Source organism: Helicoverpa armigera, chromosome 2 (assembly GCF_030705265.1).
Source record: "Helicoverpa armigera isolate CAAS_96S chromosome 2, ASM3070526v1, whole genome shotgun sequence".
NCBI classification, from domain to species: Eukaryota; Metazoa; Arthropoda; class Insecta; order Lepidoptera; family Noctuidae; genus Helicoverpa; species Helicoverpa armigera.
This window is the reverse complement of record NC_087121.1, coordinates 11042899-11056123: the sequence shown is the minus strand read 5'-3', so window position 1 is coordinate 11056123 and position 13225 is coordinate 11042899. Positions and strand designations below refer to the sequence as shown.

Here is a 13225-nt window from a genome sequence, read left to right as displayed (position 1 = left end):
GATGTCTTTCAATCGGATTGCATGTTGGAAAATTATAATGTTCTTAAAGTCGTTTGGGTTTGATTTCTTGAAGATATTCAATGGAATTGAACTAAGGAGATTAATATACGGTACCGCGTTCCACCGCAGTTTCTACTGCTCAGTACATCGTTTGCCTAGCCTTTTCCCAACTATGTTGGGGTTGACTTACAGTCTAATCCGCATGTAGCTGAGTACTAGTGTTTAACAAGAATCGAGTGCCTATCTTACCTTCTCTAACCAGCTGCCCTGGCAACCCAGCACGGACCTATTTCTCAGTACATACCATAGAAAAACTGTGACATTACATATTTCGAGAAATATTGTTCAACGACCAAAAGTATAACACACTGATCCAATAACCGATTTCCGTTCATATAACACATGCAAATCGATTAGACTTACCGATTACACAACCATAACATCTTTTAGAATCGAGAATCGGTTACATAAATCGATTTTGGGTGATCGAGTGCTGTGTGGAAGTAGTGACTACCGTATCACCTGGTTATGATAATTTGAATAGGAAATAGTTTATGTAAAATCTTGTCGGCCAATAGGTTAAGGCTTGCGCATGAAAATATGAATGTGCGTGTTCGAAAACTTGTATCAATAAACTTTTAGTGCTACAGGTAACTGTATTAGGGAAAACATCTTGAGGAAATGAAAAGTCTTAAATAACAACTGTCTTCCAAGCACGGTGATCAATGGACAGTCTATCTTTGTTTGATATTAAGCTTTTGTTGTTTTTTTTTGTATTATCAAAATAGCAATAATAAACCTGTCTTCCATGATCTATTTATTGGTACTATAATAATGTAAAGCCGAAGAATTTTATTGTTAGCTTGATCACGCGCCAATTTCAGGAACTATTGTTGTGAATTGAAAAATTATGGCAGAGTTACAAATCGAGAAAGGTTTTTATTGAGGTATTTTTTATCCAGACGGCCAAATCTCAAGGGACTCAAGTGAAACAGCTTATGGAAGCTAGTAAATAGAAGTAGATATAGTAATATACTTACATAGATAGCGAGTGACTAGGTAAATGAGCACAGAAACGGTCCATTAACAAACTAAATGAGATTTTTGCCCAAGTACCGTACTCTCAACACATTACCATATCGGAAGCTATCCCCATAAATACCACCGTATCTTCATAATTTAAGCCCCATCGGAATATATAATCCCACCCAAAACAAAAATGTGAAAGACTGCCAAGTTCGATAATATGGAAACGCTTCGCCTATAAAAGAAGTGAGATCTGAATAAGTACCAAGTTCCATACACATACCTCAGTTAAAAATAGTTACTTTTTAATGATGTTACTTGGCAAGTTTTCATACACCTTGCTACAAACTTACTAAACGCAATGAATCAAGTATTTAATTTTCTATTAAAACTTGCCAAGTAACATCATTAAAAATTAACTATTTTTAACTGAGGTATGTGTATGGAACTTGGTACTTATTCAGATCTCACTTCTTTTATAGGCGAAGCGTTTCCATATTATCGAACTTGGCAGTCTTTCACATTTTTGTTTTGGGTGGGATTTCATTTATTTTTGTAAGGCTGTTTATTTTATTCTTTTCTTATGATGAAGTTAGTTAAAGAAATGTCTCATTTATACTATCTTTTAGATTTTTTAATATGCACTATGTTTCTTACAAAGAAATGAACTAGATTAACTAAATGGACTAGATTTACCAACTGACTGACATGACATGTTATCATATATTATGTTCGTGGATCAAAGTTACACATTCGTTATTTTCGAAAGTGATTCACACTTGGCCGTTTTCAGATTTTTCCTTTACTTTGACTAAATACAAACCTTTGTACCATTCGAAGATATATTATATAAATATAGATAAATTGAGTTCGTTTTAGTTCCTTAGGGGTATACATTTACACCGGGTATAAAACACCTTCATTATTTTGAAACCGACTCACACTTGGCCATTTTCAGATTTTTCCCTTTACCTTGACATAAAGACCTACCTCCATGCCAAATTTCAAGTCAATACGACCATTGGAAGTGGTCTAGGTTTTTGATGAGTGAGTCAGTCAGTCAGTCAGTGAGTGTATAGTAAAAATAGCGATTTTCTGACGTCAATATCTCAAGACCTACAGTAGGTATATTAATGAAATTTTGTATTTTAGATAAGTGAGGGGGTCTCAACAGATACTAGAAATTTGATATGCGTAAATAAAATAGATTTTGAGTTACAGGGGGGTCGAATTTGGCCCGAAATGGTTCGTGTAATATAACCCACGGCCGGTGTGTCGCTTTTTTTGCTCGAACTTGGCGGACACACTGCCGTGTGTCTAGATCACGCCCATAAAATCTGTTGGCGTGTTAGAAGATAGCTAAATTGTAGGGTACTGGTACACCCCGTGAGGAGTTGGCGTGATAAAGTCATATACCAGTAGCTGCCTTCAGGCTATTACGGTATATTGAGGAGTTAGTAGTACGTAAAGGTTAGGTTAGTAGTCAAAAGGCTTGCATGATAGGACCTCGTGGCTAAGTGCTGGTGACAAGGCCGATTAATGATAAGGTTCAGTATAATATCACCAAAACAAAAATGTGAAAGACTGCCAAGTTCGATAATATGGGAATGCTTCGCCTATAAAAGAAGTGAGATCTGAATAAGTACCAAGTTCCATACACATACCTCAGTTAAAAATAGTTACTTTTTAATGATGTTACTTGGCAAGTTTTCATACACCTTGTTATAAACCTACTAAACGCAATGAATCAAGTATTTAATTTTCTATTAAAACTTGCCAAGTAACATCATTAAAAAGTAACTATTTTTAACTGAGGTATGTGTATGGAACTTGGTACTTATTCAGATCTCACTTCTTTTATAGGCGAAGCATTCCCATATTATCGAACTTGGCAGTCTTTCACATTTTTGTTTTGGGTGGGATTTCATTTATTTTTGTAAGGTTGTTTATTTTATTTTTTTCTTATGATGAAGTTAGTTAAAGAAATGTCTCATTTATACTATCTTTTAGATTTTTTAATATGCACTATGTTTCTTACAAAGAAATGAATTGGATTAACTAAATGGACTAGATTTACCAACTGACTGACATTACATGTTATCATATATTATGTTCGTGGATCAAAGTTACACATTCGTTATTTTCGAAAGTGATTCACACTTGGCCGTTTTCAGATTTTTACTTTACTTTGACTAAATACAAACCTTTGTACCATTCGAAGATATATTATATAAATATAGATAAATTTAGTTCGTTTCAGTTCCTTAGTGGTATAAATTTACACCGGGTATAAAACACCTTCATTATTTTGAAACCGACTCACACTTGGCCATTTTCAGATTTTTCCCTTTACCTTGACATAAAGACCTACCTCCATGCCAAATTTCAAGTCAATACGACCATTGGAAGTGGTCTAGGTTTTTGATGAGTGAGTCAGTGAATCAGTCAGTCAGTGAGTGTATAGTAAAAATAGCGATTTTCTGACGTCAATATCTCAAGACCTACAATAGGTATATTAATGAAATTTTGTATTTTAGATAAGTGAGGGGGTCTCAACAGATACTAGAAATTTGATATACGTAAATAAAATAGATTTTGAGTTACAGGGGGGTCGAATTTGGCCCGAAATGGTTCGTGTAATATAACCCACGGCCGGTGTGTCGCTTTTTTTGCCCGAACTTGGCGGACACACTGCCGTGTGTCTAGATCTGTGATATATAATCTGTGGATGGGCGACCAATGTTTTCTTGACGAGCTCTCTCGTGTTTGGAAGGCACCCTGCTTCCAGCGGTCATTTGTATCTTTTGAAGCCAGAAAGTCTGATAACCGGTCTTACCAAGCGGTATAAATCTGCCCGGTTAACTGGATTGAAGAGTCAGTAAAACACCGGTAGGACTCCGTTGCATTTGGGTTCATCGAAAGCCGGCCTCTACATATGTAGTTTGGAAAAAGCAATCGTAATGACTGACAAAAAACCCAAAACATAACGTGATATCTATGCTACGTAATACCTTGGTACTTACTCTAAAACATCGCAAAGAGGAATCATTGCATCATGACATCACAAATAACATAGATGATAAAATAATATAGACGCGACATAACAGGATAGGCAATAATGTTTGCGGGACCGAGACGAATGGTGTCCCCGATAGTGTAGCGGGTTCGATTCCCAGCTGATGTTATTGTTATCTAGAATTATAGGTTAGATTGTGGTTTGTTAGAATTACTGTGTTCGTTGTTTATATTGTAGTTGGTCTTATCTTTGTGTTGGTTGGTGGTCAAATTCAAGATATAAAACAGTTATTACAGAAATACTAAATACGGCTTTGCCTCTGATCTTTTATGGCAAAAAAGTAAAATATTCATGGTTACTAAAGGGCACTTAAAAATACTGGATGACACAGTACGCGTACCAAAATGAGTATCAAAATATTGCAATTAAAGGCAGACGATTTTTCAAATAAACCCTAACAACATTAAAATCTCTTGACATCTTATACCTTACATGTAGACAACAACACAGTCCCTTATCAATAAATGATAATAACATACAAGTTCCTTCACGGAGAGCCTTACAAAGTGCGAGTAAGATAAAAAGCTGAAGCTAAGTAATTCATCAAGCATCGCCACTGCGCCTCCGACAACGTCAAACGTAGATATTACTAGTTTGTATTGACAGCTGACTGGAGAGTAGTAAGTATGAATAAGCTATAGAGCTCGATCGACTGCTGAAAGTAAGACTCATAAAATCTATTATCATGCAAAGCGACTTAGACCTAATTTCACAGGCTACGGCAACATGATTATCCTTAAAATAACTGTCTGGTATAAATTTTCGAGTTATATTTTCAAAATGAACAGTTGTTTTGACGTTTATGTTGTCAGTGAACACAGTCCCTTATCAATCTTATAGATATAGATATAAAAATGAATAGTTCGTTAGTCTGACTAAAACTCGACTGGCTGGACCGATTTGGCTTATTTTGATTTTGAAATGTTTTGAGAGGTCGAGGGAAGGTTTAAATGGTACGAGGTTCATGGGATCAGCTGGTAAATGGTAATAACTACATACAAGTTCCTTCACGGAGAGCCTTACAAAGTGCGAGTAAGATAAAAAGCTGAAGCTGAGTAATTCACCAAGCATCGTCACTGCGCCTCCGACAACGTCAAACGTAGATATAACTAGTTTGTATTGACAACTGGCTGGAGTGCAGTAAGTATGAATAAGCTGTAGAGCTTGCTAAGTAAAGTTAGTAAGTAAGTAAAAAATATGTTTGTTGTGTATCTTGATGTATTATGATTTTAAGCTAAGGATACAGAATAATGTCAACAGCATCTTTCTGCCCTTATCATCAGTGCAGTAGGTATATTTTCTTCATCCATAGATACTCGTCTATCTCTCTGACAGCGTCAGCGTTATTGTATGCAGAATTAGGTAAACCAATCTACAGTTATATTCCTGTAGTGCTTTGAGAAAGTCAAGTTCACTGCGCAATGAATATTCAAAATGTAAACTATGTAAAGAATTAGAGTAAATAAATCATTCCTATTCCTAAGACATCTCTCAATGATCACCATAGCTTGTCTATTTCATACTTAGACCCCACATCAGGAACTTGAGATTCAACTCACGTGTTCTAAGAAAAAACATGACGATACATAATCGCGACTAGGACCACGCTTTTTACAATATTATCTAAGACTTAATAAATAAATAATTATTCCGAACACGTACAAACGGTTATTCGAGAATCGATTTATAATCTACTGCATAATTCATGTTTCGAGAGACTGTAATCGATTGACACGTTACGATACTCGTATCGATTATATCGATTACAGAATCGAGAATCGAGTATCTGTCATCGTTGGAATAAGTTAATCTGGTAGATATTGTTGGGAACATGGAGAACAATATGACTAATGGAGATGTCATAATAACGCAAAATCGAAGACAAAAGTAGCGCGCCAAAGTGCGGGTGTTCGGGGGACGTAGAATTTTACTGGCCCTTACATGGCCGTCCACCCTTACATGGCTTCTAGCCCATTATTTTCAAAAATCGCCAATCAATCAAGACCAGTCTTTGACATATTGGTGTTGATTTGACAAGGAACCCGAACGTCTCGTTAGTTCTAGTAACTTATCACGCCTACCGTACATTACTTGACCTACAAGAAGGCGTCTGACCTACCTTCCTTATGGCATCTCCGCTATTCCTTCCTCTGTGGTTAATGTTTAAGATAGTGTTAGAAATAATATGCTTTATCATTGTCTCGCGATTGTAGAAAATATGTTATGTAATGAATCGATTTGTAAGCGACGTTTAAGTTAGCAGATGCTACTTATGCCAAAGCTTTGGCAGTGGTGCCAAGTTGCCAGTAAAGCCTACTTAGACTTTCAATTTGAAACTAAGTAGGTATAAGATGAATAAATCAGTTCAAACTGAGGTATATCTATGAATTGATTAAGAAATAGGCAGAGATATGAAAGATAGAGCTAAACGATCTGTGTAATATTTGATCATAATATGCAGCCGAAAAAATAGAAGCCTCACAGATTTTGAAAAATCTTGTTGATAGCAGAATTAAGTGTAGCGTACTAAAGTTATATTGCCGCAATTTTTGTGATGTATTTAATGTGTAGGTAAATGCTACATATACTTTTTACAGATAGCCCTTAACTATGGGAAATTCACCTTATTTAAATGACGATTGGGTCACACATTTCTAAGACCATGTGTGTATGCAAAAATGCTGTTTGCATAAACCTTATTCACTTGACACAAACAAAACTAAAACATCTACAGCTTATAAGCTATAAACTACAAAATATTGCTACCCATAGATGACTACTGAGTAGTTATGAAACCTTACGGTGGTCTAAAGGTAAGCATTCCCATAAAATTCCCGCATAAACCTCAACTTAAAACCATCGTACTCGGTTAAATCCCGCATACACAATTATACAACATAACCTGAACAACACTATTATCGATACCAGAACTCGATATCGATAGAATGTCAGGGCCATTAGAGATGTACACATGTCGATAAAATTGGACGCGGCAACAAGATATGGATTTAATTAGTGTTGTGGTAGTAAATTATAGGGATGTGCGTATTTTGAAAGACTTTATGAGTGTATTTTTTTCTATTATGGAAATTGAGCATTTTTAAATTCTTAGGTATATGGCCCTTTGCATTTCAAATGTCAAAATATATTTTTTAAACTTTAATTTTCTAAGCTACGAATAAAAATTCTATTCTATTCTAAGCTATGAAAGTTTCGACTAGAGTTGATAATTATTTTACAATATTGAAATTTCTAACCTGTAAAAAATAAGAAGAGTAATCAATAAGATGCAACTTACACACCTAGATATTCAAATACCTAAAAAACTTGCGTTTTGCTCGCAAAGTCGTGAAAGTCGGTTATATTTTCACGCCCTTTGTAAGTATAGGTAGGTAGGTATTTTTACCGCCAAGTTTGTTTTACAAAAATAATATGGAAAGCGAAACAAATCACGATTTCCCAACGTGTCTATGTTTTTAAACAAAAAGCTGTATCAGGTGCATATCTGTATTTTTTAAATTTTGTAATTGTAGTAATTTCAGTAATTGTAATAATTTAAAAATATTGTAAATATTTTTAAGCCCAAATTCACCAACTTCATATCAGCCGTAAAGTGACTATCATATTCTCAGTGAACTTGGGCCTTGTATGTCCGTTATTATAAAACTGCTCTCCGACATAGGTACATATAACTGGTTAAATCAATAAAATCCATATCTGCATTGAGTACAAAAATCTACCTGTATAGAGCTATTAATCTAAGTCGTGCGTACCTCGTGGTAGTTCATGTTTGAATAGCGGTATCCCAATGCACACGGCTTATTTATATTCACGAACTTTTACCTTATAGAGAGCCGATAGCCTGTGCGACATGAAGGCGAGTTGTGTAGTCGTTGATAGTACTTCTCACGGTTTATTTATGTATCTTTATATGTGTGTAGGTATTTCCGTACTACACAGATTAATTTGTGTATATAATTTTATATACACATTGTGTAAATATACGTTTATTTTAAGTTTCATGTAAATATGTGTAGGTAAGTATAACCTTAAATAATATAATTAAAGTTCATTTTTTTGTGTATATTCAAGTTTTAAATGAAATACATTTTCATTTGTCATCAACAACTTATGGCGGATAATATATTCACTTTTAAAGACCAAGCTCAACGACAACATACCTTAATGTGAGTTTTTTTATAACTCTTTATTATTGCCGTTTTAAGAAAAACTTATGTTTATACTGTCGGTAAACTTACGCCTATGACCACAATTTTCTTGTTTTAGGTATTTCAATATTCAATCATTTATACCTACTCATTAACAAATGAATGTAATTTATGTGCTAAAGAATAGAAATTTACCAAATCTTACAGACAGACTCATTTCAACCATAGGTACTTAACTGGTTTTGTAAGGATTTGCATCAATAAAGCATTTATTTATTTATTTGTAAGCAGTAAATAAACTTGCTTTTCAATTGAATTCCCTGCCTTAAGGACAAAAATGCAGATCTATTGAGCAATAAATTTGAGTCGTGCTTACCTTGCGGTAGGTCATGTCTGAGTAGCGGTATCCTGTGTGCGCACAGCCTAATATATTTATATTGACGCTCTGCCGTTTAAAGAGCAGACTAATGGATAGAATTATCTTAATAGTGGAAGAATTTATTGAAATTTGTAGTGTATTTTCTGGGTTATAAAGTTGGTTGTGGATTGGAATTAGCTGCGTTGTCCTATTGGCTGTGTTTTATTATTGTATCAGTGCTTATCTATTTGTTCCTCTTTTACGTCAGAACTACTGTATTTTTTTGATAAAATTTGGCAGGTACATAACATATTACAGGAGCTGAAAGTTCACTCAGAAAGAGGACGGAACCACTGGCGGAAGCTAGTCTAGTAAGTATAACGAGGTTCCAATTTGTCTGCCTTTAAAAAATCGATCTAAATCAAGTTACTTCATATTCCTTCTTTATCTTTGTTATCTGTCTAGTTGTAGACTATGCATGGGTACCTAAATAATCGAATTACTTACCATTAACTATAAAAATACTTACCACGTTTTCCCAGTTTAAAACATCAATAGAAATTCCTACTCCGAAAAGGTTATCGACCTCCCCAGCAATGCTAAATGCAGCCAGTAAGTAAGTAAAGTAATGCATTTTGTACGGGAGCGACATTATCAGATAAATCCCTTAAGCCCTTGACAAAAAGGTTCCGCATGCTAGACAGAAATATGTAGTGGACGGAAATAGTAGCAAGAAATCTTGTGAGGAATTTTTGGTCTGTGGTACAAGTTGTAAGAGAGATTTACTTTAGAGGTACCGAAATTGTTGGGCAGTCGATAGCTGCCATTATGCAAGGGAAAATACTTTGTTTGCACGGGCTCACTACAACTGTCAACTATACCAAAAAACGATCAGAATATACGAATACTAAACTCCATAAAAAATAATACGTAGGAAAAGTCGCAGACGAAATCTAGCCTGTCTGTAAATAATGTCAAAGCCGAAAAACCAACGTTTTACTTCTATGACGAAAGTACTTGAATAGGTTTCCATAAAAAGTGGTTTCAAACTTTCTTTAGTTGTAAAAAATTAAATAAAACTTTACCTACAGTATCCACCTTTTGAATTATTAGCTTTTTTGCAAAGGTAAAGGCGAAATGGATTGAAAGGGTATTGCACTTTCGTTATGTTGCCTGTCAAAAAAAATGCTTCTCCGGCTATGAAAATCTGCAGGCAAAAATTACGACAAACTGAAGTATGGTTAAAATAACGTGTTACACTTGATGAAAAAAAACATGCTTAACGTAATCAATCCAATTAAGATACCTACTTGGATAATTGTTAATAACATTTTAAAACCAGCTCTCGCTTATGACTTGCGCCTCAAATCAAAGCCGGGATAGGAATATAATGCACATTATTTTACGTATTAGGTAGCGTAAAGTACCGTTCTTGTAATAGGATTTGCGATCCTGGTATTTTTGATTGCGGCGGTCACCGTATTTCATTTATATTCCATGTAAATTGTATTATATTCTTTATCACGATTGCTTTTAAACCTTGGTATTTTTGACTCAGACAGTATTTTATGCGAATAAGTTATTTGGTGTCAAAGATTGTTTTAGTTGTGGTTTAGCAGGGATGAAATCAGGCTTAGAATTTCATTTCACAGTTGTGTATATCATAACATAATAATCAATAACATATCATATTCGTTGATTTGTTTACCGAATTTGTAAGTACCTATACTACCAGCGATGCTAATATGATATCTTAAAGCAGCAAATCAACCGACAGACGGTAAATAAACGCCATAATAGATGAATAAAAATTAAAGATATATCAATAAGATTAAAGTAATGTAGAGCGTAAATTATACGGCAAAAATAATGTCAGAAACGCAAATATTAAAGCAAACGTGACTGACTACCTTCTCTATCACAGTATGCGAAAAACGTACATTTTGACATCAAAAATTCGAAAGTAGCCTCTCACTCGTTTTGTAGAAAGGTTTTGTCAAAATTAAGAAAGAAAGGACATAAAATTCGGGCCAAAAAAGAAAACATGTTACATTTTACACTGTCAGCAATTTAAACGCGGATCAAGTTATTTATAAGTATGTCTGCTATTACAGAAGAGGGTCATTTTATTTGCACGACAGTGTAAAGCCGCCGGCTTTTATTTAATACTGGTTCCTGAGATCAATGTGATAAAGAGAATACTAAATATAAAATTTTATGTTTAGTATTATTTATTGAATTTAAAAACGGGAAATTGAGAGTCCTTATTTTGTGAGATCAATATTCACTCCTTGTAAGAAGTAATTATTTACGATAGGTTTAAGTCAATCTTTATGAGTTTAAGTTTTCAATCGTATGAGGTTGCAAGGTGAACTGTTGAAGTGAGTTATATTGAAAATCTGGTATCTAGAAGTTTTTAAAACAAAACAATAAAATTAAAAGAGTTATTAAAAAAAAATACTAAGTTTAGAAAAAAAATATGATCGTACTCTGAACCTATTAGGTAATTTACCTATGTAGGTATTTAGGTACATTATTTCAATACACAGCATCGAATGTAAGTATTAAAAAGTAACTCAATCAAAAGCAAACACAGGATATAATTACAATCAAATTGGTGCTTGTTGAAACCGTAACACTAAATTATTATCAACATTTAAAGATTAGATCTCCATACTTACTTTCATTATAATCCTGTAATATTTCGATTGCTACAAATTAAGTTGTGATGGAACTTTCACATAATATCCGCTTGCTATAGGTACCCTTTTGTAAGTTGGTATATGATTACGGTGCGGTGAACTAATTACAATCGTAGTCATGATTGCTCTATAAGTAACTCTATTTGATAGGTTCTGTAATTTCTAAGAGTAAACACACTGAAGACTAAACAGTCGGGCGACAGTTGACCCGATGGTTGGGATTTTTTTTTTTAAAGAAAATCTTGGTTCCAATCGAAGTTTTCAGTCGGTCAGATACCGGCTAAGTACCTGATCTTTGTAATGTGCGTACTACCATTCAATGTGCAGGTATTAGAATAATAATCAGATTCTGAACATCTTTATTAGAAGTTTGTCTATGCACTTCCCATTAAATTCATATATAAACTACCGATAAAAGTGCTCAGAAAGATCTTTTTATATATGTACGGTAGACCGCACATCAGTGGTAACTGTCATGCACCTTAACAGAATAGTAATAAGTACGATTTTCCTATAAAATTGTTACCACTGACCTGAAGTTGACTGTACTTACGTATTTCTGTGAAAATTATGCCTAGAAATGGTTATGTAGACAATTAGACAGTCTATTACAATTTAAAATATAATAATTATTGAAAGTCGTCGCCGTAACCACAATATAAAATGTGCATAGACTGCAAAAATGACAAAATAAATACCTACTCCAAATAGAAAAAAAAATTGCGTATTTTATTAAAGAAATTACTGAGTTATTATCCAAGAAGAAGAATACTTTCATTTAATTACGTTTTGACGTAATTCTACACTGTGTTTATAGCCGAAACAATGCTGGCAATAAAAAGTATAAAAAACTTTATAATTGTATAGCGCACGCCTAATGTAGTACTTTCACTTGTTAATTTAATATTTCTGACATTAACATGTAGCAATTATGTATTTAATTCTATGTTATTATTATTAGGGACCTTATCTTCTTCCTTAATTCTTCTTTCATACTGTACCAGGTAGCCTTTTTTAGTAAAATGGTATTTAACTTTGTGTTATGATAATAAGACATGCAATATTTATACAGAGTACTTACCTATGGCCGATTTTATATCTACAATAAAAAATCTAATAGAAAGTCATTAAAGAAAATTTTCTTAAATGTAAATAAATCTCTAAATACGATGGACAGTTCTTCAAATATCTTTGCCGTTCTGAAGTCAGCCATTCTTGTCTCACACATGCCCAATAATTTTGTTTATGCATTAAAATTTAACTGTTGTGCAAACACTAGTGGCTAACTTCATCACAGCAAGCTAAAATCTGAATGTAGTTTTTTATTATTCATTAAGGACAATTAAACTCTTAAAACTACTGTTTACTGTGAAAATTAATAGTAAATCATCGTTTTAAGAAAACCAACGCTTATTTTATCGGTGAACTTGGACCAAAGCTATCCAAGTATCTAATGTTAGAGACCGTGAAATGTCCTCACTCTGAACGAATGTCTGCAACGGCTAATAAAATGTAGGTTCAGGGGACCGGTTCTTGTACCAAGCCTGTCTGTACCGCAAAAAGACGTTAAGGCGATGTTGTACCACTTTAAGAAAGAAAGAAAGATAGACGAAGAAACAGCATAGAGCGTCGCAAATTAATAGTGTAATGGCGAACAAACATAATTGGCTCCACAAAATAATCGTAAATGTTATACAAAATAGCTATCTTATCCCGTACAGAAAAAACCGCGAAACTATGTTAAAGATATATCTACTATCAAATTAGCCAAATTGTGACCCGGCTGTCATTGAACATCCTTGGCAATCTTTATGGGTAGTTAGAAGCCAGTAAGTCTGACACCAGTCTAACTAACGCGTACTGGGTTGCCTGGATAACTGGGTTGAAGAGGTCA

At 34.1% G+C, this 13225-nt stretch overlaps 1 protein-coding gene across 2 annotated transcripts in view; it reads right to left on the bottom strand.

Annotated features, from left to right (window-relative positions):
• Mwh (multiple wing hairs) overlaps positions 1-13225 on the bottom strand; it is a 151388-nt gene that overhangs the window by 22663 nt on the left and 115500 nt on the right. The gene's annotated exons all lie outside the window — the stretch shown is intronic.